Genomic DNA, 27,295 nt, shown 5'->3' on the forward strand with positions numbered 1-27,295 from the left:
TGGTAGTTCTCATTTAGAAAACTGCATGAGAAGAGTAGGAGAGGCTAATTGTTATCCCCTTTTGATTATGCCGTGTGATGGCTCGCACATGTCCAGTAAGCTCTTTCAGGTAGGTCTACTTGCTTATTATTTTAATGGAAACTTGATTGAAATGTGACAAGTTACATGGGAGAGTTGCAGAAAACAATCATGAAACAATGATATTATATATCTTCTATTCAAGACAAACTGTGGGAAGTGAAAATAAGGCGGGGTTTGTGTTTCATTAAACATAACATATTCTCACAACCGGATAGGTAAATAAAATCATTTTTTGACTGAATAGTACACATAGTTCTCAAGAAACATGATAAAAAATGAATACTTTGATATGGTAGCTTTCATTCCAGTGGGTCAAAAAGTACAAATAGAGTGTAATATACATCATGGAAATATTCAATGTAAATTGAAATACCTGTTGAGGAAGTACAAAATCACATTCTCACTAGTGCTTTCCCATGACTACTTCCATAATAAGGACCCTCATTTGTGAACTATTGAATTTATATTATGTTTAATTTATAAATTCTTTAACATATATGTGGTGAATAAATATGTTCGATATATTTTGCTGGAATTTGGGAATACATTGATAATAAAGTACAGCTTATGGATATTATCATTCTAAATTGGAAAGGTATTATCTATCTGTCTGTCTCTCCACCACTCTATCTTCGTATGTATGATCTATTTACCATTCATCTATCTTGGATTGTATATGCACATGTATGCACACACAATGTGATGTAATTCTTCAAATATATGAATATTTAGTTTTAGGTAGAGCTATAAATGATACATTTTAGTTTTGTACTGCTAGGAAATATTTAGTTCAGTGACATTTGTAACCCAATAATTTTACCCCAATTAAATTCTGTTTATTACTAAACTTTTTGTTTTAGGATTTTCTTTAAATGTTATCAATCAAAAAGTAAATAATTATTGGTCCATTTATACAAAATTTTGAAGGACTTGTTATTTTGTATGAAGTTTATTTCTACTAATATGTTTCACTAATGGAGATAAAAAGATGTTTCAGTTGCCAGGAATTTCTTCCAGCAATAGAAAGTAGTGACTGATGAACTAAAAGTATAAATCAGGGGGTTTATCAGTGTACCATTCCTGTCCTTTAAATGAGAGGGGGAGGCTGTGTTATAGAGTTTTCAAAAGTCAACACTAACCAGGGTGTATCAATAAAATAATTTTAACAAGATTGTATGTCCTCAAAGTTTATGAAAAGCAAACAGACAAAATAATTATATATATTTTATATATATAAGCATCTCACTTTTTTAAAGATTATCCTTTGCATCTTTTGTTCTTTATTCTCCACATGAGCAGAGACACATGAAGTGGCAGTGAGGCCAAGGGTGATAGATGTCTTGGCTCTCATTAACTACTGCAATTAGCACCATTTAGATTGATATTTTTCCAAGATGAAAACATGATTTGGACAAGAAAAACAAAAAAAAATGATGACATTTGTGAAAGTGAAGTGACATTGACTGGGAAGAAACAAAAAAGAAACAGAGCTCACCTTAAAACTCTTGAATATTTGAAAAATTGATTACATGATACGATCACTTCGATGTAACTATAAGTCTCTTAAGACCTATTAATACTTTGGTGGCATTAAAGCAAAATGAAGAGACATCAGGGCAGCCTGCCTTAATAGCTTGCTGGCTTGAACCCTGATACATAATGTTCTTGTAACAGTTTACGGGTGACTGCAGTAAATTGGTAGTGAATGTTTTCCAATTTTTTGGCTCTTCCTATCAGATCTGCTCTCAGAGAACATTTTGTTCTGAGAGTATTATGAAAGCAATTGATCTACTTTAGAAGTTGCTTGACAATTTTAATATAGTGATAACTTTTCTCCTCTCCAGATTGTGTGAGTTTCTTTTCTTCTTTTTTTGGTCTTTGTAACTTGGGTCAAATTATAGTTAGCTCATATTTGAGTAGTTTGGTACTATATAACACCAAGTCTGATTAAATGCTTTTAAGTACTGCTACAAAAGAGAAATCTAATTTTTCAATGATTTTGTTATCCTTATCTGTTTAGACAGAAGTTTACATCTACTCTCCTTGACAGAACAATTTAAGAGGACTAATTTTGAACCTAAATAGCTTGCTAAGAAATTGTTTTCAATCATATTGAAGGATTATATTTTATGTAAAAAGAAAATTTGGGGCATTACACTACTTTTGTTTCTGTTGCTGTGATAAAATACTGTGACAAAAAGAAACTTAGGGGATAAAGTATTTACTTTAGCTCACAGTCTGTAATAGCAGGAAAGTCAAGAACTTAAATCATCATACCAACCATCAAGAGCAGAGAGAAACAAATGCATACATACTTGGTGCTCAGCAAGTACCAGCGAATGGTGCTGTCCACTTTTGTAATGGTTTTCTCATATCAGTTAAAAAATCAAGACAACCCCCACAGTCCCATAGGTCAGCCTGATACAGTCTCTCATTGATACTATTACCATGTGATTCTAGGTCATGCCAACCTGACAAACTAACCATTACAGGTCTCAAATAAAGTTACAATATTGTCAACAAAATTAGAGTGCAGGTTGCCTGATATTTAGTAATAAAATGATATAATACAGAGTTTTCTGGAGTACTTCCTACTGTCTGTGTTTAGATTCTAAGCTGTATATGTTTCTGTTATGGATACAGTAAAAACAAAATATAGAATGAATAGAAATTGAAATAGTCTCTATGCTAACTATATGAAATAGTCTCTAGAGCCATGGAGAATTGGAGATCTTTGAGGATCTCATTCATTCTTCTATTTTTTGATGTGCCTGAGATCATTTGTTTCATATAAAAGTTATGTTACATTATTAATGGAATAAGGGCAAAAGGCAATTTGGAAGAAGGTGAGATAAAAACCTGGGTACATACCAAATGCAGGTAGATGGTGTTTGAGGACCAAAATGGCAACAAAGTGAAGTACATTCCTCAAGGTAGACCTACACCAAACAACAGTCAGTGTGGCTCTATGAAACTATGAAGATACCTTAGAAAAAAGCCTCTAAGTAAGAAACAATGAAAAAGAAGTTAGAAACAATTTGAGGAGAAATAAAATGTCCTACCAAAAATAGGAAAAAGACCTGAGGAAATGCCAGTGAAGAACAGTCAATCTGATAGAAAAGCATATGCAAGTAGAATGTTCAAGAATCAGCCAGTAGGAATGGAAATGAAGTTGTAGCTCTTTGCTGGGAGGGTTGAAGGGCAAAACACATCCAGGCAGTCTAACTCTGCAATCTGGTTAGTTGCTCTTTCTTAAATGCAGTTTGAAGCAGAGTTGGAAGCTAAATATCCCTTATGAGGAATCCAGATTCTTTTTTTAATAAATAAATTTATTATTTATTATTATTTGTTTATTTATTCATTTATTTTATATCCCGGCCACAGTTTCCCCTCCCTCCTCTCCTGCCAATCCCCTCTACACTTCCTTTCTGCCCCCTCCCTCCAGTCCTCCTCTGTTTCTTTTCAGAAAAGGGCAAGCTTCCCATGGATATCAACAGAACATGGTATATCAAGTTTCAGTAACACTAAGCACCTCCCCTTGTATTTAGGCTGGGCAAGGTGATCCAATATGAGGAATAGGGTCCCAAAAGCCAGTAAAAGTGTCAGAGATAGCCCCTGTTCCCACTGTTAGGAGTCCCCCAAGAGGACCAAGTTACACAACTGTAACATATATGCAGAGTGACTAGGTCAGTCCCATGTAGGTTCCCTGGTTGTTGGTTCAGTCTCTATGAGCCCCTATCAGCCCAGATTAGTTGATTCTGTGACTTTACTTGTGGTTTCCTTGACCCCTCTGGCCCCTACAATCCTTCCTCCCTATTTTCTATGGAATTCCCTGAACTCTGCCTAATGTTTGTCTATGGGTCTGAATCTCTTTCCATCAGTTGGTGGATGAAGCCTTTCATATTACAATTGTGCTAGGCACCAATCTGGTCGCAGGAGATGACCAGTTCATCAGGCTACATATCAACTATTGATTGCTAGGAGTCTTAGCTGGGGTCATCTTTATAGATTCCTGGAAGATTCCCTTGTACTATGTTTTTACCTGACCCCAAAATGCACCCCCTTTCCAGTAGTCTATTTCAGTGTTTTCCTCCTCTGTGTCCCCCCCCACACACAACCTGATTGTTCAATATTCCCATCCCCACCTGCCCTCAATCCACTCAAGAAACATCTATTTCCCCTTCCCAGGGAGATCCAGGCATCCCCCCCATGAACCCTCCTTGTTATCTAGTCTCTCTGGATCTGTAGATTGTAACATAGCTATCCTTTATTTTACAACTATTATCCACTTATAAGTGAGTGAGTACATACCATGTTTGTCTTTCTGGGTCTGGGTTACCATATTCAGGATAATTTTTTTTTAGTTCCATCTATTTGCCTTCCAATTTTCTGATGTCCTTGTTTTTGACAGATGAGTAATACTCCATTGTATAAATGTACCACATTTTCTTTATCTATTCCTCAGTTGAGGGACTTCTAGGTTGTTTTCAGGTTCTGGCCATTACATATATAGCTGTTATGAACATAGTTGAGCAAGTGTCCTTTTGGTATGATTGAGCATCCTTTGGGTATATGCCCAAGAATAGGATAGCTGGGTCTTGTGGTAGGTTGAATCCCAGTTTTCTGAGAAACCAAGAAACCGCCACACTGATTTCCAAAGTGGCTGTACAAGTTTGCACTTCCACCGGCAATGGAGGAGTATTCCCCTTGCTGTACATCCTTGACAGCATGAGCTGTCACTTGTGTTTTTGATCTTAGCCATTTCTGACAGATGTAAGGAAATTCAGCTTCCTTTTTTATGAAATTTTTTATTCATTTTACATACCAACCACAGATCCCTTTCTCTTTCCTCCTCCTGTTCCTCAGCCTCCCCCAACCCCCGATTCCCTTCTGACAAGGTAAGGCCTCCCATGGGAAATCAGCAGAGCCTGGAACATTCAGTTGAGGCAGGTCCAAGCCCCTCTCCTGCATCAAAGCTGTGCGAGATGTCCCACCATGTATAGTGGGCTCCAAAAAGCCAGCTCATGCACCAGGGATGGATCCTGATCTTACTGCTAGGGGGCCCCTTAAGCAGATCAAGCTACACAACTGTCTCACTTATACAGAGGACCTAGTCCAGTCCATGGAGGCTCTACAGCTGTTGATCTAAAGTTCACGAGTTCCCACTAGCTTGATTTGGTTGTCCTCAGAGTCCTTTTGATTTTCATTTCCCTGATGGCTAAGGATGTTGAACATTGCCTTAAGTGTTTTTTGGTCATTTGAGATTCTTCTGTTGAGAATTCTCTGTTTAAATCTGCACTCTGTTTTTAATTGGATTATTTGGTTTGTTGAGACCTAGTTTTTTGATTTCTTTATTTACTTTAGAAATCAGCCCTCTGTTAGATGTAGGACTGGTGAAAATCTTTTCCCATTCCTTGGTCTGCTGTTTTGTCCTATTGATGGTATCCTTTGCCTTATAGAAACTCTTCAATTACATGAGGTTCCATTTATTAATTGTTGATCTTAGTGCCTGTGCTATTGGTGTTCTGTTCAGGAAGTCTCCTGTGCCAATGGGTTCAAGATTATTCTTGGCTTTCTCTTCTATCATATTCAATGTATCTGCATTTATTGCGGTCTTTGACAATGTTGTCCATTCTCTGTGTACTTATTCAATATAGTACTTGAAGTTCTAGTTAGAGCAGTAAGTCAACTAAAGGAAATCAAGGGAATACAGTTTGGAAAGAAAGAAGTAAAAGTATCATTATTTGCAGATGATATGAAAATATCTATATAAGCAATCCAAAAAAAATTCTACTAGGGAACTCCTACAGCTGATGGATACCTTTAGTCAAGTGGCTGGATATAAGTTTAAAAAAAAATCAGTAACCTTCTTATACACAAATGATAAATGGGCTGAGAAGGAAATCAGAGAATCAACACCCTTTACAATAGCCTCAAATAATATAAAATATCTTGGTCTAACTCTAACCAAGCAAGTGAAAGACCTGTATGACAAGAACCTCAATTTTTGAAGAAAGAAACTGAAGAAGATATCAGAAGACAGAAAGATCTCCCATGCTCCTGGATCAGTAGGATTAACATAGTAAAAATGGCCATCTTACCAAAAGCAAGCTACAGAATCAATGCAATCCCCATCAAAATCCCAACACAATTTGTTACAGACCTTGAAAGAACAATACTCAGCTTCATATGGAAAAACAAAAAATACAGGATAGCTAAAATAATCCTGTACAATAAAAGAACTCCCTGAGGTATCATTATCCCTGAGTTCAAGCTCTATTATAGAGCTATAGTAAGAAAAACCACTGGTATTGGCAGAAAAACAGACAGGTGGGCCAATGGAATTGAATCAAAGACTCAGATGTAAGTCCACACACCCATGGACACCTGATTTTCAACAAGGAAGCCAAAATTATACAATGAAAAAAAGAAAGCATCTGTAACAAATAGTACTGGTCTAACTGGATGTCAGCATGTAGAAAAATGCAAATTGATTCATAGCTATCACACTGCTGAAAACTCGAGTCATCCAGACTTTTATGCTAATATATTTCTATAACCATTTAATTTTTATATAAAATGAAATTTTAACAAAACTGTTATGTCTATGAACATGGTTATGCTATACCTGTGGATTATTAAAATACCTCCCTTGTGACACACACAGACACACACACACACACACACACACACACACACACACACACATACAAATGTATATGCATATAGCAGTAATTATCAAAGAAAAAGGGGCTCTCAACTTGACAGTGGGAGTACACATAGGTGGGCTTGACGGAGGGTAGCTGGGAGAAGATGGAAGAAGCAAAGGGAAGGGAAAATGATGTAATTCTATTTTAGTTAAAGCATGTTAAAAAAAAAACCCAAAAAACAAAAAACCTTCCACAACTGATAAAAATAGATTTAGAGCCAATGTTTTCAATGTACTTCAAGTGTTTTGGTAAATCACATAAAAATAGTTTCCGTGAGAAAGCTTCTGATCTTTACAAATAACAGATACTTAGAGGGGTGATGTGAAACACCATAGTCAGGGGTAGATCATTTAGGTAACTAATCAGCCATCTAGATGGAAAATTCAGTCTTTGAGTAAGAGGATCTTAAAAGTTTGAAAAATATTTTATTTCTTTCCGTTTCAAAACATTTATCTTGTGGCGGGTGATCAGAAGAATGAAATTTAGAGACTTCGTTTGGATTGTACTCCTAGTCTTATGTGTAAATCTTTATTATAGTTGGAATCTTTTGGATTTTTCGTGCCTGACTCTTAGTATCTCCTTATAACAAACCTACTAAAATTATATTAACATGTGGAACTATTCTAACTTCCCTATGTCTCTCAATTGTTCTTTTTTATATCTAATTTTCAAAGTTTCCTAGAATACATTTATAATACTGCTGTTTGTTAATAGCTCTTATTTTAATTTTGATACTTTTTTTTCTGGAATATATTCTCATGTAATTTGATGTTTCAGTGACATTATATTCATCCATATATTCCTTGGAAGTGATACTAGTTCTTAAGCCTTTTAAAAATAAAGCGCTAGGGCTAGCATGATGGCTCAATGGATAAAGACACTTGCTGCACAAACCTGGTTCTTGGGTTTGATCAACCCCAGACCCCATGTAAATATAAAGGAGAGAATCAACATCACACAATTGCCCTCTGACCTCTACACATATAACATGGCATGTCTCCTCCATGATAATAACAGATGCAAATTTAATAGAAGATTAGAGGGCTAGAATTTATTTTGCAATGCTTATTTTACTTTCTTTACCTGCTGAGCCATTTTATCACTCCCATTTTAATGCTCATATTTCTTCATTAACTTGTTAAATCTTTTTTATTATTATTTGAAATTCTTGTGCAAGTGTACAATGTATCTTGATCAACTTCTTACACACACACACACACACACACACACACACACACACACACACAAACAATTCCTCCTTCCAACTTTGCTCAGGCTCTTTCCAACATATCTTCCTTCCAAATTCATATCCTCTTTTTTATTTGAATAACCCAACAAATGCCCATATAAACATGAGAGTGGTGTCACCCATGAGTCATATTCAGCTTTTCAATGATGAGCTCTTTTCCCCAGCAAACAACAGGTTGACAGTAGTGTGGAGACCCACCAAGGCTATCTAGTGAGACCTAACTCAAGGTCAGAGAATCTGAGCATGCTTTACCCAGCAGGGCTGAATAATAGGATAATTTGGCCACGGGCATGTTTTCCAGATGTTTGGAAGGGTCTACACTTGGCTGTAAGGTGCACTTTGATCTTGCAGAGGGGAATGTCTTTTCCTTCTCCCCTGGGCATATTACAGAAAGCTCTTTTGACTAAAGCTCTGAGCAGTGACTGGGTAATGACCTAGGGCCCTCCCAAAGCTATCCTGAGTCTCTTTCTTTCTTATCGTCTAAGTCTATCTTTCTACCTAATATTTCCTCATTCCATTCTCCTCCACCCAAAGACCCTTCGTAAGGTGGGAGCAGTTCAGAGCTGGTCTCCAGCGGACTTCCTCACAGTAGCTTCTCAGCTAGAGGCTGGACATTGAGTGCCCTTTCCCTTTTCCTGCTGGAAATTTCCTGCTGGTTTGAACTTATGCAGGTCTTGTGTAGACTGCTGCAGTAGTCATGTTCAGAAGACAGGATTTCACAGCTTTTCTCCTCACCCTTCTGCTCTTTCTTACTGCCTCTTCTTAGGAGCTATTATCCCCTGAGCCTTGGAGGAGGTGGGTTGTAGTAGAAGTTCCATATACATATGAGCACCCAGTCACTTACTCTCATCAATTTGAACTACCTTCTGCAAATAAGAAGCTTCTCTGGCCACAGTGCAAAGCAGCATAGATCTACAGATGTAAACATAGATGTTTAGAAGGCAATTTGACTCCATTACCATTTAGAAAATAATCTTTTCTTTCTCTGTTTGGCCTATGAATTCTCTAGCCGTGATCTTTGACCACATTAACAATACCAGAAAAGAAATTCCCTCCTGTGACTTAGGACTCTAATCCAGTTTAAAAAAAAAAAAAAAGCAGTTGGTTACCCCATAAACAATCTTGTCATTGTTGCACCAGTGGCCCTATCTTGCCTTGCTGGTCATTATTATAGCTTGCAGGGCCCAAGAACTGGATAAGATGATTGATGTCCTTTCTCCTCCAGCAGCCTGTATAGTACCTCTCTACATAATAAAAGCTAGTCTTCATGGTGAGTTCCTGGTCAGTTCGGCATTGATTTCCTTATAACCTACACCTGAAGTTGGAATGTCTTCAGAAATAGGACTTACTATCTAGTTATGCTGAGCAACAAAATTAATGATTATTTTTTAATGAGTGTTAAAGAATATAAAACATTTCTCCAGATGATTACCATAATAGTGCTATTTTGTAAGGTATCGTGTATGTAGGTGTGTGTGTGTGTGTGTGTGTGTGTGTGTGTGTGTGTGTGTGTGTGTGGTGACATTGGGTTTAGGGAATGTCACTTTAGGTTCATTTTATTTCCCCTGTAATAATTGAGTGTTCAGATGAAAGATTATGGTAGCTCACCTAAATATTGACCTGCGTTTCCCAGTGATGGGACCAACACAGATCTCTTTTACTATAGAAAGTGGCTAGTGTGGCCAGTGCCAGGGCTTTCAGGACTGAAGTCAAAGTGTTTGCCAACTTTTTCAGAATTGTCTAATGAATTAACAATAGAAATTATATTTTTCTTTACAAATATACAACTGTAGTGTTATTTGAGAACAGTTTACATGTGTATAACATTTGGATCCAACACTTTTGGCACTATGACCTTTAGTGACACTTAACTAGGAATGATAGGTTATTAGTTCCACAGCAGGTAAAGTTATTTCAAACATGTTGTCTTCTCTTCAATATTCTCCACAAACTTCAATCCTGAAAAATCCTGACATGACAGTTTTTCTTTTTCTTTGGAATATAACTAGTCTGCAAGGAAAGTAAAACACGTTGAGTTTTTTTTTTTTTTAAGTATTGTGAAACAGAAAGGATATTGTTCAGTTATGGTGAACTAGACTCAAAGAGTACTCCATTGGGAAATTGTCAGTCTACAAAACTAAGAATGACAGTACTTTCAATATTATAGTTTTTCCTTTAAATGTTCTGTTAAATACTTTTGGGGTACTAGAGTACTACAAAAATACCTGATTTTGTTAACACAATGATCTGCTAATGTATATTTTTGATTATGCATTTAAAATATAAATAGATAATATGCTATAGTTAACATTCTAGATTATATTGTGTATATTCAGATGTGTTCCCTTAGACTCACTATAAATACAGTATTTAGAAGTAAAACTTGTAGACCTTTACAAGAGTGAGTAAGAAGAGGATTTATATGAGCGAGAATTGTTGAAGCCAAGGTTGGATAAAGCACCGGGACAAATAACCAAATGAATGGAAGCACAGGATCTATGAACCAAAGGCTGAGGGGCCCCCAACTGGATCAGGCCACCTGAACGGGTGAGACAGTCATTTGGCTTGATCTGTTTGGGAGGCAGCTGTGCATTGGTGCCAGGTCCTGGGCTCGTTGCATGAGTTGGCTGTTTGAATCCTGGGACTTATGCAGGGACACTTGGCTCGGTCTGGGAGGGGGGAATGGACCTGCCTGGACTGAGTCTACCAGGTCAACCCCGGTCCTCGGGGGAGACCTTGATCTGGAGGAGGTGGGAATGGGGGGTGGGCTGGGGGGAGGGGTGGGCGAGAGGGGGAGAACAGGGGATTCTGTGGCTATTATGTTGAACTGAATGGTGTTGTAAAATAATAATAATAATAATAAAAAAAAAAAGAAAAAAAAAATAAAAAATAAAAAAAATAAAAAGCATTCAGTAACCACACACTTGAGGTTAAGTAGAAGTTATCAAATGAATATTACATGTTCATTCTCTCTGTGAGATGGCATTTTTGATATGTTCATTTTGTACATTTTTGACAGATGGATGACTATTACTTTATGAGCTATAATGTCATGTTTCATGACATCTCAGTGATCAACTCAAGATAATTAGCAGATATACCATCTTAAACTTATCATTTCTTATAGTGAACACATTCAAATTTATCTCTTCTAACTGTCTTGACATATGTATAGCATTATTGTTGATTATATTAACCCTGCTGTGCCATAGAATACCAATGTTTCCTATCACTGTAGCATCTATAAATTCTCCTGTGCTACAGCCAATCAGTAGACAGATCAATAAAGAAAGTGTAGTATATGCACAAAATGGAATAGTATTCAGACATTTAAAAGCATGGAATCCTGTAATTTCCGTAGATGGACCTAGAAAATATATACTAAATAAGTCAGGTGCAGAAAGACAAGCAGCCCATGATAACACTAACAAGTGAGATATGAGCCTGTTGATCACAGAAGTGAAGATCAGGTTAGTAGTTATCAGACACTGGGAGATACGTGCAAAAAAAAAGAGATTGAGCATTCAGCAAGTCCATTTTATTAAATTAAACAAAATAGTCTAGGTCATTAAAAGAGCTCTGAATTATACATTAAGTAGATTAAACATACACTAGTAAAAGCCAGTTAATTTAGAGTTGAGGATGATTCTTCCATTTTTATTCAATCACAATAGTATCAGTTATCTCTTAATTTTTGGTTTGTTTGTTTATTTGATATTTTTGGTGTTTTTGTTATTCGTAGCATAGCTCTTAACTAAAGACCTCCAAATTTTGTCTGTATATCATATTATAAAGACATTTAGGAACTAATAGGGATAGTTGGGCCAGTGTTGATGAGAGTTACAAGCTGACATCCAGATTGGAAACTCCTTTCTGTTTAAGAAAGGCAGAACTAGTAGGGAAGGTACCTAGGACTAGGCTTTTCTTGTTACTGACTCAAAGTTCTTGTTTGTTGTTGGTTGTTCAGATTCTGTTTCTCCATGGCTTAATTTGGTAACATGGCTATGAAGAGGAATTTGCTCATTCATCTAGGCTATGAAGTTTGTTGGTGTGTATTTGCTTTATAATGATCTCTAAAGATCCATCTGTCTGAAAATGTTTTATATTACTATGTTTTCCCTTAAAACTTGAAATAATTCACGACACTCCTGTGTGCTTTCTGTGGCACTTGCTTCTGGAGCTCCCAGGGATATGGAGTTGAAACTTTAGAGTGTAGGGAGACGTGTTTATATAAATTTCTAGTATACAAAACTGCATGAAGTATTTATTGACATGTATGTATCTACATTCATAAACAAAATAAAGATAATCAAAATGTGGACTGAAAGCATACATATTAACCTGAAGAAAGTGGTTGTTTCCAGGGGGAAAATGATGGAAATGGAAACAGTAGGGGACTGTTTTACATAGAAAGTTCTATAAAAAAAAATCTTAAAGTATGCCAAATGCTAACACTTAAAAATATAAGTGATATGTATTTGATATTTATCATAGTAATTCTGTCTTTTTATACTTTTGAAACATTTCCAAAAAGAAGAATAATGACAAGCATTGTGTGGGGTGAGTTGTGATCTTTTTTTTGTCTCTGGTGTTCTTGAGTCCTTTCTTTTTCTTAATCTAGATAAGACCTTATCACTTTGGCTTTCTTTACCTTTTAAGAAAAAAATCAAGCCGGGCGGTGGTGGCGCACGCCTTTAATCCCAGCACTCGGGAGGCAGAGCCAGGCGGATCTCTGTGAGTTCGAGGCCAGCCTGGGCTACCAAGTGAGCTCCAGGAAAGGCGCAAAGCTACACAGAGAAACCCTGTCTCGAAAAACCAAAAAAAAAAAAAAAAAAAAAGAAAAAAGAAAAAAATCACTGCCTAAATATCTTATTTGTTTTATATTTTGTTTTCTCATTTATACTCTGATCTTTATTGTTTCTTTTCTTTGCTAATGTTACATGGATTCTGTACTCGTTTTCTTATTTCTTGAGATCTAGCATTAGGTTGTTGTGAAACAGGTTTTTTTCACTGACTTTTTTTCCCCTTAAATGTTAATTTACACCAGGTGGATAGTCTAATGATTCTAAATGGTAACTGTGGAAGCAGATCTAACAGTAACCTCATGTCCTGGGATTTGGAGTGGTGTGCTAAAAGTAGTACCCTACATAAAGCTTTGAAAACACAGTGCTAAATTTCCGCATTGGTGTCACAGGAAGCAGGTACTGTGTGAAAAATCAACCAGATGGGAAATAAGGTTGGTAATTTCAATCTGATTTCAAATATAAGAAAATTTCCAGTGCTTAATAAGCACTCATCCCAATAATATGTTCCTTAAGGATAGTCATATAAAGTGAAAATGGTAATTTTTTTTTTTTAGTCATGGTCTTACTGTGTAACCTTAGTTGACCTTGGAATGGCTGTGGAGCCACTCTAGACTAAAACTCTGTTTCCTAGGTATTTGCCCCACTGAAAATAATATTTTATAGCCATATTGTTCAGTCTGAAATTCAGTTGCTTAGAATCACCTACTTTATAAATGATGTGAGAACTCTTGCTAAGAGAAAGACAACAGGTGTGCTCTGTGACTGAGAAGCTGGTGCTTTCAGTAACATATTTGAGTTTATTTGGTATTATAATCATTCACAATTTTCAGTTCGTACATACAGACTTCAGCATTTAGCTGCTAGAGATTCTGCTGTGCGGCTGGACTGTAGTTTTCCAGTTACATTGATGGATGTTAAAATCATCTTCTCTCCTGTCTCTTTCCTTCCTCTGTCTTCTCCACTGTCTCCCCACTTTCCTTTCTCCCTCTTCCCACCTTCATTTCATGACCTTCTTTTTAGTGTTGCTATTACAGCTAGTATTATAAACATTCCTTTGTGTACATGGAGGAAAGCTACTGTATTTGAATTGATGAGTTTAAACTTTAAAATTGAATGGAAATCACTCTCTAAATATGTCCCAGCTCCCCTTGTTTCATTCTCTCTCAAGCAGTAGATATTGGCAGATCTTTAAATTTGGGGGGAAAGAAATGTGAATAAAAGTATATTTTGTACTTCAATTTTATTTCTTTAAAGATTAACATCTCTTTAAATTCTTTCACTAATCAAGTTTAATTTCCACCAATATCTTAATTATTTTGAGCAGTTTTTAAGATTATAATGCATATTCTTTATTTTCAATCGTTATGTAATCTGAATATAAAGATTTCATTTGTTACCTATGTTGCAAACATATTTTCTTGTCTATTGCATGTCTTTTATTAATACTTATATTTTTTCTTATTTTGATAAATTGATGATTTTATACTTAAATTTGAAGGTACTTGTAGCTAGTTTTGTTTTTTAATTTTTAGTCTGTTCTTGCTATTATAGAAGAGGCAGACATGGAACTTGCTATGTATTCTAGGTTGGTCTTGAATTTAGCTGTGATCCTTCTGCAGGCAAATTCCTGAATATCTTTTATGCAGGGCTCATTTTCTAGTGAAGATGGTTTCTTGAAAACCCTTGTAACGTGGTTAAACATTTCCTTCAACTCTTTAACACAATATCACCCTCTATTTACTAAGCAAAAAAATGTTTTGATGTTTGATATTATCCTTGGGACTTCTGTTCTAAATAGTGTTCTAATGGTGATTTGTAAGGTCCCTCTGACATGTTACTTGCTTTTACAGTTCACATGACTGCTAACCACAGCCTTAAGGCCACCTGTAGCTTTCTGCAGTATTTTCAGACTGTTTTGTAGACTTTTCTAAATTAAAGCTTATGGATAGTAATCTACCAACCTTTCAGTGGCTTCAGGCTTTGTTGCTCTGTATATCATGTCAGTTATCTGGGGATATGTGGACATGGTGCCTTCAGAAGCCATCAAGCCCTCAGTCTTACTCTGTTCCTTTCTAAGACCCTTTTGTAAATCTTTCATTCTTGGTTCACTTTTGTTAGCAAAATTATACTGAACATCTCTGCATTTGAAAGGAAACTGAGAAACAGCTATATCTATGGAACCAGCCTGTCCTTACTTCTGTTAGTTTCATCAAGACCTTTATGCTAATTTTTAGGATTTCTTATAGTTACTGTCTTATAGAAAATGTATCTGATTTATGCACTTGGCACTTCATTTGAATCCTGTTACCCTCATTTTTTACTGGTTGACATACTTGTTTCTGTATTGTCTTGCCAGTGATCATATGTATTTTTTCTAAGAATAATGTCATTCAAGTTAACTGATAACATTATGCCTGGTGTGTGTGTGTGTGTGTGTGTGTGTGTGTGTGTGTGTGTGTGTGTACACTAAGAGGGAGAAAAGGGGAAAGATGGAAAATGGGAAGGAGGAAGGGAGGTGGAGAGAGAGAGAGAAAGTGAGAGTGAGCTTGAGCAGTTTAGGAGAGAAAGAGTACAGTTTAGGAGAGAGAAAGAGAGAGTATAGAGCTTTTGGTGTTAGACTGTACCAAGAGGACTCAACTCTTCAGCAAAGTTAGTTTTATCTTTTTAAACTTTTCAGTGAGTCAGATGAGCTGGAGCTGAGGCAGATAAACCACTCCAATCCCTTTCTACTCTCCCCTTTAGCTCATGGCATATGGCGTTTTTGTTTTTTACATGTAAATGGGTGCTATTTGCTGATACTGGAGTGAAGTTGAGAGGTTTGCACTTAGCCTTATTTTGGCACTTTATGATTTGTGCTCTACTTTTGGCCTTTCTGAGTGCAGAGTAAATGACTGTCAGTTTGATTGTATGTGAAAGCTCCTGTTGTATCATCGGATATTATCAGGAACCCAGGATTAGCGAGGCTGTATTCTTTGGGAAATGCATTTCTTCATCATGATGAATACCCATAGCAAGAGCATAGCTAATAACATCATTCAAGTCACACAGTGAGATGCGAACACTTCATCCTCTTTGCAAATATCACAACATTTTTTATTCTCCTTCATATTAGGGAAAATCGTCTCTCTAATTATTTCTTTAATGAATTAGTTAGTGTATGGAGCTTTTTAAAATGTTATTTTCCAGATAGATTCAACAGTCTTACCATCTATTGTGTAATTTAGTGGTAAGCTTTGTGCATTCATCATACCTGGGAAGGTCAAGCATTTTATGACCTCAAAAAGCTTGATCCTTGTTTTGAACAGACAATTACCTAAATGTTCCCATTATTTAGAATGGATATTTCAAACATCTCAAGGTTTACTTTTACTATGATTCTCAAGTGTTTTCTTTTACTGAATACGGAATTCAACTGAAGCAGACTTTTATACTATCCAAATTTTTACTTTATGTTTTTCTCATTTTATTTTAAAAGATGCCGTTGTGTGACATGCTGATGTAACTTAATGGTAAACTTTACATTTAGATGTTACAGCTTTGGCATTTCTGCAAGACCTTAGTTGAAGCTAAAAAAACATATTTTGACACTTTGTAGTTGAGAGATTTATGTAAGTAGCACAGATAAAACCAAATTGGATGACAGAAATGTAGAGTGCAGTTTATTGGTTAATCTGAATGTGTGGGTTGGAATCTTCATGAAAGCTGACTGATGGGCAGTGGCATTCACTGCAGAGCCTGTAGGTAGAATGGATAGTAGAAAATTACCAATTAGTAAATTGATTGCTGGATTAGGTGGCAGATACAAAGGTACCTTTAGGAATTCATGTACTGCATAATTTCTCTATCTCATATATATATATATATTATGAAATATTTATATTTAATATAAAAGAAGTGTGTATAAGACAGAACATGATTGTAAATCCTTCTGTTTTTATTCTGGATTATTCACCAGTAGGTTCACTGTACGTGTCTAGAGATCTTCCCATTTCTTGTTTTTATAGTAGGATACAGCCACGCTCATTTATTTGTGTCTTTACTGCCTTTGCTAAATTTAGACTATCATGGCAGTTGAATAGCTGAGAAGGAAACTATATGACCTGAAAAGCCTAAAATTGTTATTTGGCCTCTTATACACAAAGGTTGCTATTTCATGGTGTAGTAGAATTACTTTTCAGGCTGTTGAAGCATTTGAATCATAATAATGTCTGGGTGAAAGTAACATATCTATGTGTTACACAAAGGAAAGACTGGATTTGTGTATTACTACACTTAGGATTAAGTTTCAATCTGAGTCACCCATGTTTTGAAGGAATTGGCCTATTGGTTTTTCAGTAAAGGTATGAAATGATTGTCACTGTTTCTGCTTCTTTCAATTTCATTGAACAATTTTTCTTGGTATCATAAAAGAATGATGACATATTAGTAGTGTAGTGGGGGAATACGAAAGGAATGATGATCGAGAGAAACAATGTATGTTCTTTTTATATGTCAAGTCATTTTGGGTTTAATTCTATAGCATTCTATTTTTTTCCCTCAAATTAATCTTGGACTTTTCTCTCATGTGTAGTTATATTAGGGGCAGAACATTCATCAGCCTAAGATTAACTAAAAAAATTACTTGGTGCATTTTAGGTGCTTAATAAGTTTTTATGACTTGAATATTAATGTCCTAATAACTTTTATGTATTCATTTATTCATTATTCAGGTATTTGACTGCTTACTATGTGCCAGGCATGACATCTAGGGGCCAGTGAATTGGCAATGAACAAGACAGATAGCATCTCTAATAAGTGAGTTAGACAGTGAATAAGTTTGTAATTTAAAAAAAATGGTAGTGATAATCTGGAAAGCAGAGAGTGAAATTGGGTCAGGAACTTTCAGTGAATTAGGTCAGGAAAATCATATAGCAGGATAAAGTTATGTCATGCTGTTTGAGTTGAAAAATGAATAATGAGATGGTGAACCCTTTAGGGAATGATCATGAAGGGCCTTCTAGAAGAGCAAGTTCAAAGCCACAGGAGTGGCTGATAAAGATGATTACATGCATGGATTACAGGAAAAGTGTGTGTGTGTGTGTGTGTGTGTAAATTCAGGATCTTACATGTTGCGCTGTGTAAGAATGTTAGTGGCAATAAGGCATGAGATTAGTTTCTTGTATGTTTTCTTAGGTTTTCAAATAATTGATCAATAGTCAATAAACAGAAATGCTGGTGTAGCTGAACTAAGATAAGAGTGGCAAAATTAATTACATGTAAATGAATTACGAATGAAAGAGAAGTTCCTGCATAGTATAGATAAAATAAGGGAAGAGTGAAGAAAAAGTATTGAAATAGACCTTCAGGAAATTCACTGTTAGTACTTGTTCTTTGGCCCCATGAGCAGTTATAAAGCCACTGCCTGGGTCTTGCCTCCTATGGAATCAGTCTATTACCCAGAAAGTAGTGAGTGAGTAAGAAAATTGAAAAGAAATGGGGATTCCAGTAAAGCTGGGGAGTGGAGATGAGAATATAGATTTAAAAAAGTTACTATTGACATTTGTCCTGATTGCTTTTCTTTGTTTCTTTTTGTAACTTGGCACAAGTTCATGGAGAAGAGGGAACCTTAGATGTGAAAATGTCATCATAATGGCTTGCAGGCAAGCTTGTGGGGCATTTTCTTAATTAGTGACTGATGTGGGAAGGCTCAGCCCATTACAGGTGGTAGTACCCCTGGGAAGGTGGCCCTGGGTGTCTAAGAAAACAGGCTGAGTAAGCCATAGGCACCTCACTTACTAACCACATTCTTCCACATCCTCTGTTTCAGTTCCTGGCTTCAGGGTCCTGCTTTGCGTTTCTGTCTTGACTTTCTTAGTAGGTAGTGTGACCAGAGTATGAGCTCAAATAAACCTTTTCTTCCCCAAGAAGTTCTTTGGTCATGATGTTCCCCACCTAGTTTTTGGTCATCAGTTGAAACCCTGACTAAGACAGTATTTAACAAGAAAGTTAGGACTGGTAATGGGCCAGACTGAAGTGGTTCAAAATCATTCAAAACCCACAGTCTCAACTAAAGTCAATTTCACATAGGCAAACTTACATATAGGGTGTAAAAAGATAGGATAGAGTGTGGAAAAATGATATTTTCAAATCAGTGTTCCAAGAAGTAAAAGGACTGAACTCTACATTAGTGAAAGAAAAAGGCAAAAGCTGAGAGCAAAGCTAGATCTGGATCTGAGTCAATGCTCTGGTACTATAGGGAAGGAGACTGTAAAGAAAAGAATTACAGAAATGATGGCAAGACTCAAAACTGAGTACATGTCAGGAAATTCATTGTGAACCAGAAAATATTCCAAGGCTTTTGACCTGAACAACTATAGAAAATTATTAAACCTGAAAACATATAAATGAAAATTTAATTGGTTTAATTCAACACATCACCTACAGTTTTATCTCAATCAGATTTTTGGCTTAAGAGTACTAAGTTCTTACCCTTATCTACTCCCTTGATGTCACTAGGTCTGATGTAGAAGATCTGCCTCCTGGATCAGCATTCTTTGTTATGTTCTTTTTTTTTTAAGATTGATTTATTCATTCATTTATTTATTTATTTATTTATTTATTTATTTATTTATTTATTTATTTATTATAGCATGTATGCCCACAGGCCAGAAGAGGGCATCAGATCTGATTACAGATGGTTGTGAGCCACCATGTGGTGCTGGGAATTAACTCAGGACCTCTGGAAGAGCAGCTAGTGCTCTTAACCACTGAGCTATCTCTCCAGCCTGTTACGTTCTTTTATGTCTGTCCATTTGCTTTCTGCTGTACCTTCTTTCCTATGTATCTGATTTTTGGGGTTTTTCAGACTCTTCCCCATTTTTCCCATTTATATTTGTGGCTTGCTAGTATCTGCTTGTTTGCATTTATATGTAGTGAGAAATGCAATGGAAGTTAAGTAGAATGAATTTTATAGCTAAATCTTCTAAACCATAAGGATGTAATTTTTTTATTTTTTGGTATCAGCCTCTGCTCTTCAAATATCTGCTCAGTATAAAAAGGCCAACTCACTCAAGGCAAATAGTGGTCTAGGGATTGGTTGTTCTCTGGTAGCAATCTGTCAGGGAGAAGTATATGCCAAGAAAGTTCTTACATCCTGGCATTGTTGACCCCTGACACAACTTGCCTGCTCTTGTTAAACATGCAATTTAATATTTTATTTCATTGACACTATTTAAGGCTAGAAAAATGGAAAAACCCTATACTCTGTACCTTTCTCCTAATTAGTAATAGCAGATAACTTTTATCATGGTAAGATTGTATATTTATTGTATTCCTTGGTCAGGCTTTAGGATGTATATCATTTGATAATGTGTCCCTTCAGAACAATTTCTAGAAAGGATATTATGTGGTTGGTTTTATTGTATGCTTCCACATTTATTGAGATGGTGTCTTATTTTTCCATCTGGGGCAGTATGACAAATTTATAATGGTATACAATTGTCAGTGGCCAAATATGGTGCCAGGTTGGTGACAATTTACAACTCCCCTAATAATTTATCTAGAAAAATGTTATGAATGCTTCCTGCATTGTGGTAAAATGGTGAACTTGTGTTAAATACAAAAGCAAGTCTGTAAACCCCTTTAGTTCATAAAAATCGGAAACTTGTCATGTAGTATAATATATGGCCCATAAGAGTTGACTTTGCAGTCAGACTGGGTAAGAATCCTGGGAGAGAAGCTTCCTTCAGCTGATTGCTTAACTTCTCTGTTTACACCAGTAAAGTGCGAATAATGATATTGTTTCCCTCCTAGATTTTTACGAGTTTGAAAGAAGTAAAAATACATGCTTGCACAGAACTTAAAAAAGAGAATGCTTATGTGTTTGCTGTTATCATTTAATTTTTAGATTTAAAAAATGACAACTAGGTACCTTTCTCTCTGATCCTGGTCCCTCTGAGAGTTATGAAATAATAAGGAAACTATTTTTTTTTTGCCAGATCTAAAATATGGAGTGATTTGAAAGTGCCATTTTCTTTTAAAGCTCAAAGAACATGTGGTACAATTGTTCTAATAGGAGAATATTTAAGATTTACCCAGGACCAACTGAAGCACAATTGCTTTTTCACACATGTAAAAGCCAGGGGACAGTGTTAGGATAATAGTTCATCATTAGGAGCATCTTCAGAAGGTAACTTTGAATATCCTTTGGATGTTATGGGATCATGTTTATTTAGCCCAATCTCTGTGTCTTAAGTATGAAGAGTTCTGAAAAAATGGAAGGCAAGATGCTTTCATGTGTGTCCCTGTACCTTGGAGATCTTAAACACAATTTTATGTTTGTGTGTACTTTTCTCCAGAAACATGTCTTTGATTTCTAATTATTTTCCCTTATGATTCCTCACCCCAAATGATTAAGATATAACTCTGAAGGCAATGTATATGTTTTGAAAAAGTAAATTTACATACTCTAATTACCAAAGTAGACATGCCTACAAGTGTATTTTAGATTTTAGTAGAATAGACCAAAATAAGCCTTTTTCTTCTCCAAAATAACTGTAGGATTTTACCATCATTCCAGATAATCAGTGTTTACTGATGTCCAGAAGTAGTCATTCTTCAATCTGTTAACCTGGCACATCCAGGTTATATTTGGTGATTTTGTCTACTATTCATTATTTTTATTCTATTTCCTAAGTTATTTTAACATTCTCCAGTTTTCTAATTGTGTGTTTCTTACAGCATGTTTAGAAATGAGTGTTTTATAAAAGATTGTTTCAAAACCTTCATCAATGAGTTCAGTGTAACATTTGCACTGAATACTTGTACTCGATCTGCTCAGCACTGTTGTGAAATGAATTATATGAGAGAGAAGGGAAAATTGGAGGAAAAGGAATTTTAGTAATGTTTGAAATCTTAAAAATCTTTTCTACTTACGTACTTGTGAAAGCATTTAAGCATATTTGATCTGTTTGAGTTTGTATTATTAAAATGACTTAAATATTTTTCAATAATTATTCTTTGGCTTCTTAGAAAGGACACATATTCTAAATTAAAAACTTTTTAGTTGAAGGCAATTAAATAAATAATTCAGAAGTGTATTCTGTTTACTTCTTAATAATTAAGCAGGTTAGACTGTGTACTCTTTATAGACGTTGAGTTTTTATTTATTTGTTGGTGTGTTGGTTTTTAGGAATTTATTTAAGGAACTGTGCTATTGGAGAATAAAAACAAACAGTAATACTGCACAATAAAACAAAGGGAGTTTTGAAAGGAACAAGGAAGAAAAAATAAAAGTCAATTGGATTTCAGAGTTTGAAATCAGTGTTATGTAAATAATCCCTTTGAACTTTCTCCCCATCTTTGGAAAAAGGATGGTGCCTAATAAATAGTAAGTTTAATTGACTCAAAGGAATGGATTTTGGTATTGCTGTAGAAGTCCTTCCCAGTAGATTTGTTATGATTTCTAATAGCCTTCTTACAGGGCTCAGCTAGGCCACTATTTTAATAATTCTTAAAGTAAACCATATGGCCTGTCCCATCTTTAATGTTGCTCACTAATAATATTCAAAGCCAAAATTATTGCCTGCACCTGAGAGACCACCATTACAGAAAAGGAGAACTCAGTTTGCCTTAACATTTTTTTCAGTGTCTTTAAAAGTTTGAGACTTTTATACTTGAATGCAATCCACATTAATCATGTCCACTTTTCCCCTCTTCATCTTCTTCCACATCCTTGCCCACGTGACTGTAGGGCTGGCCACTTAGACACGAATAACCTATCAGGGGAGTTGTCCCTGAAAAAAAAAACAAAAACCGACAATTCTCTTAGTAGCCATAGTGTGTCTAGCATTCTTGCAGCTCCCAGCTAGGTCTTAGGCATTTTGAATCGTTCCCCCATCCATGCTGGAATGTTAACTGGTGTAGTCTTCTGCAGGTTTTATGTAGGGCAACCATAACTATTAAGAGTTCCAGAAGAAAATATTTGCATTATTCTTGCTGTCTCTCTTGCTCTTAGAATTCATCTCCATATCTTTCAGTGTTTCCTAAGCCTTGGGTGTAGTGTTGGTTTATGGATGTCGTATTTGAGAGTGGGTCCTCCACAGTCACTTCTTCTCTGCACTTTTACCAATCATGATTCTCTGTAATCTCTCTGATAACTGAAAAAAGAAGCTTTTTTGATGTGGGGTGAGAGCTGTAACAAATGTATATGTGTAATGATAAGTATTGAAAGGCAGTTTTTGTCTTATGTATGTAGCAAAATTGATACATTTTGTTTCCATAGTGCTGTGTGCCTATAAAGTTTTCCTCATCATGTAGTTCAGTAGATTATACATACATATTTCAAAAGATGACTGATTTTTTATTTATTACATTCAGATATATAAACTTTATTTCCACATGATAATTGGTAGGGAGAATTTGTTTCTCCTTGTAATTCTTTGGAAATACTGCCTTTAATCAATAAGCTATAATTACCATGTGCTAATGCATTGCTCTTCTAACTCCATTATTTACTCTTCAGTTATTTTTCAGTCTTTGTAAAAACCTACTTTATTTTATACACGTTTGCATGGAACTGAGATATTTATTCCATTGAAGTCTATATTTAAAATTTATCCATCTTTTGGCTAGTTGTATTAAGATCAGAACTGTTACTGGCCTTAGTGGTGCTGGGCCATAATCCAAGATACCTGGAGAGTAAGGCAAAAGTACCTGAGTTCGAGGCCTTCCTGGGCAATTTAGTGACACTCTGTCTAAAAATAGAAGTGAAATAAAGGATGGGGATACAGCTTAGTGATAGGTCATGTGTGAGGTCCTAAGTTCAGTTCGAGTGATGCAAACAAACAACAAAAAAACCCAGGATTGCTCATGATAACTTTAGATTAGTTCAACAAAGGGTTTAAAATAAGTGTTTGCTATAAGCAAGCCTGAGCTAGTGCTGTGAATGCATAAGTGAAGCAGATACGGTTATATATTAGTCCTTGTGTTAGAGAAAAATTGTGTTAATCAGATAAAGGCAGACAGTATTTAAATGAGCAGGATACTGGCTTAATATTGACAACTTCATTTTATCTTTTCTGATTAACTGTATTACTTGGATTCCTGACTTACTGGCCCAAGCCATATTTTTCATTTTTTATTCTTTACTTTTTTATAAATCTGGGGAAGATTAATTATTATGTGATATTGGTTAGATTGACTCAGGCATATGAAATATGGTGACTTTTTTATATCTTCATAGTCTGTTTATGTTTCTAATTAATTAAGTGATAATAGTTGTCTTCTTTTCAGTTCTGTAAATGTTTATTGAGTTCTTGTTAGGCACTATTTAAAGAACTTCAGAGAAGATAAAAATGAATACATTCGACAGGCTTATCTACTGAAGAAACCCACAATTGATAAAAATAGCAATATAAAAATAATAGTTAATGAGCAGCCAGCTTGCTGTGTGTTAGTCATAGTATTTAAGGAAGATAATGTTTGTCATCATTCAATCTGGCAGCAGCCAGGATACTCTTAGATATATGTTTTTACTCTTTCACTTAACAACCTAGGTGTCTTTCTGTTGTCACCTCTTGTAAGAAACTTCTTTTTCCAAACCTATGAAAATAGCAGTTCATGTAGCTCTCGGCATTGCTACCTTGTGGTGTTTGACTTCACTGTCATAAATATAATAATTTGCTTGCTTGTTTATTTTTTCCTTTTCTTTGAACAGTATAATAATGGTAATCTATGTATTATAGGAGCTTGGGTTTGCTGAAGGGAGAGTTTAAATTAGTATACGACATGTAACTTCTTCAAGCTCTAGACCTTTTCTTTGTATTCTAGATGTAGACATGAGTGGTTGTCATAGGTGGGTCAGTTTGCTCATTCTTTTCTTCAAAAAATGCATTGATCGTCTAGACCCCAGCAGACACTGTTCTTGCTACTGAAGATAGTGTGAAGAAGACGAAGGGCCTGGCCTGTTGTGCTCCGCTCTAATGAGTGAGAGAAACAGTAAATAAAACTCACTCTTATGATGGATCATGTAATGGCCAAATTAATTTCTCTAATCTCTTTTTCTGGGCCACTTTATAACCTAATCTTCCTCTCTCTTTTGTTCCTGATCATCCTCTTGTCCTGTTATCAATGGTTTTGATCTTGCTCCTGAAGCTGTTCTCCAGTGGCTCCCTGAGGCTTGCAGCTGCAGAGTAATTGTGGGATTGGTCATGTTTCCTCAATGTAATGACACTGTCCTTTTCGTTTTCTGGACGCCATTTGTCTGTCAGCACAGCTTAGACTTAGGTGTCTTTTATTTTGCTGCTGTGGTTTATTGCTTGATTCTTTGTTTCTGTTTGCAATAATGTTGCATATGCATATTAAAGATCCAGCCAATTAAAATCCTCAGACTTTTTAAAAGGGGTCTTTCATTGTAGATATACTGGCTTATAGGATTAGCTTATGTTTATGTATTGCATTTCCATTAGCAAAACTACTTTTGAGACTTTAAATGACTGAATCTCTGTGGAGATTATTAGTAAATATGACATCAAGGTCATCATAGAGATTTCATAGCAAATTTAGAAAGATCACTTTCCAAGGACATAAAATATTAAGATCAAGTTTGAATGAGAGAACTGCTTATGGCTAAATCTTCTTATAGTGAAATATATCAAATTGTTTTCAAAAGCTCCTCAACATCCTGTTTGCTGCTGCTTCTGTCTCAGCTTTGATTTTATATTCTCCAAATGCATATAGTTGGAAAGGAATCTAAAAGGGTCTTCTCTAGGTGCTTGGGAGATGGCTCAGCAGGTAAGGGAACTTGTTATATAAGCATGAACCCAGTTCAGATCTCTGGCACCCACATAAAAAGCTGGTTATGGTCATTTATTACCGTAACCCTCAGCACTGTACACGCTAGAGACGGGGTTAAAGGAGATTCTTGGCCATCCACCCAGCTCTAAATTCAATGAGAGACTCTGTCTCAAGGGAATAAAGCAGAAAGTGATAGCATAGGACTCCTAGTGTTTTCTGGTCTCTATACACATGTATGTATATGACACACACACACACACACACACACACACATATATATATTACAAACATAATTTCACACAGATAAGTAGAATAGAATAGAATCTTTTTTTTTTTTTTAAAGAAACAACCACTTGTGTATCCATTCCTACCTCAGGTCTTGGTCAGCCTTGCTACAAAGTTCTACTGAACATGTTGCCTTTGCTGCCTTATAGCTCTCCCTCCTTTTTACTTTTCAATCCTTTTAATTTTCTGTGCTTATGCAAACTTGTTATCCTTATCTACCATTTTTATAGAATCTATATCTTACCTTTATATACTAGATAACTTGTTCTCACTTGCCATTTTGTTATACATTGTAGATCTTCACATAGTATTTACATATTAATATGCAGGGCAGGAAGGATTGTTCAGTTAGTAAAGTGCTTGTGGTACACATGCAGGGACTTGACTGTGTTCCATAGCATAACTGTATAAAGCCAGACGTGGCATGTGCTTGTAATCCCAGTGCTAGGGGGACAGAGACAAGAGGGTCACTGGGGCCTTGCTGGCCAGGCAGTCTTTCCTAATTTAGGTTAGTAAGAGACCCTTCTCAAAGGAGGTGGGCGGCATTTCTGAACATAATACCAAAGGCTGTCCTCCAGCCTCCAAACACAAATGTGTACATATATGCACATGTGAAGATACACCTGCACACACATCCAAAAGCATAAAATTAAAAGATAGGAATATGCAAATAAATGAGTTGGAGAAATATGACTATTAAAAACTAGAAATCATTGTTAATGTCATTTAAGAAACCTATTGATACTCTGACCTTTCAAAAATGTACACATAGTGCTTTGCATTGAATGTGACATGCGTTGCTAAGAATCTGTACTGCATGTTTTCAGTACTTGTAATGATTGATAACTTCAATTTTTTTCTTAAACTAGAGATATTAGCATTCATGAAGTCATCTACATACTTTTCAAAGCTAATCATGAAGACATTACTATAAATGCAAATGGTTTCTTGAATAATTATTAATTCTAAGTATTTACTTTTTCATAGATAAATGAATGGAGTGCTTGAAGTGCCCTTTGAGATTCTGAAGGCTGAAGGTAATGTCCAGTGATGTTTTCCCATAGGTTTTGTCTTCGTAGACATGCTTTATTATTTTCAAGGCCTTGGATTTACTACTTAAGCTCTTTCTTGATTGACTTCTAACAATTAATCTCTACCTGAAAATAATTTATAATCATAAGTAAAACAGAAAAAACTTCTGCCATTTCACAATATTTAATCTTAATTGTTTGATATTATACTTATTTCTACATAGAAATTGTTATGCTTCCTATTTTTCTTAGTATGAATTCTTACTTTAAACCTTCCCCTTTCTTTAAGTAGGCATATTGACTCAAAAGCAGAAAGTAAGAATATATTCATGCCCAGGAATAGCTTTACAACTTACTATA

At 35.6% G+C, this 27,295-nt stretch overlaps 1 protein-coding gene across 18 annotated transcripts in view; it reads left to right on the forward strand.

Annotated features, from left to right (window-relative positions):
- Window positions 1–27,295, forward strand: part of Zbtb20 (zinc finger and BTB domain containing 20) — a 775,725-nt gene that overhangs the window by 114,422 nt on the left and 634,008 nt on the right. For all 18 annotated transcript variants that reach the window (XM_006975752.4, XM_076549395.1, XM_076549383.1 and 15 more), the window contains exon 2: window positions 26,892–26,941. The gene's annotated coding sequence lies outside the window, so the exon portion shown is untranslated. The remainder of the gene's footprint in view (window positions 1–26,891; window positions 26,942–27,295) is intronic.

Source organism: Peromyscus maniculatus, chromosome 12, assembly GCF_049852395.1.
Source record: "Peromyscus maniculatus bairdii isolate BWxNUB_F1_BW_parent chromosome 12, HU_Pman_BW_mat_3.1, whole genome shotgun sequence".
NCBI lineage: Eukaryota > Metazoa > Chordata > Mammalia > Rodentia > Cricetidae > Peromyscus > Peromyscus maniculatus.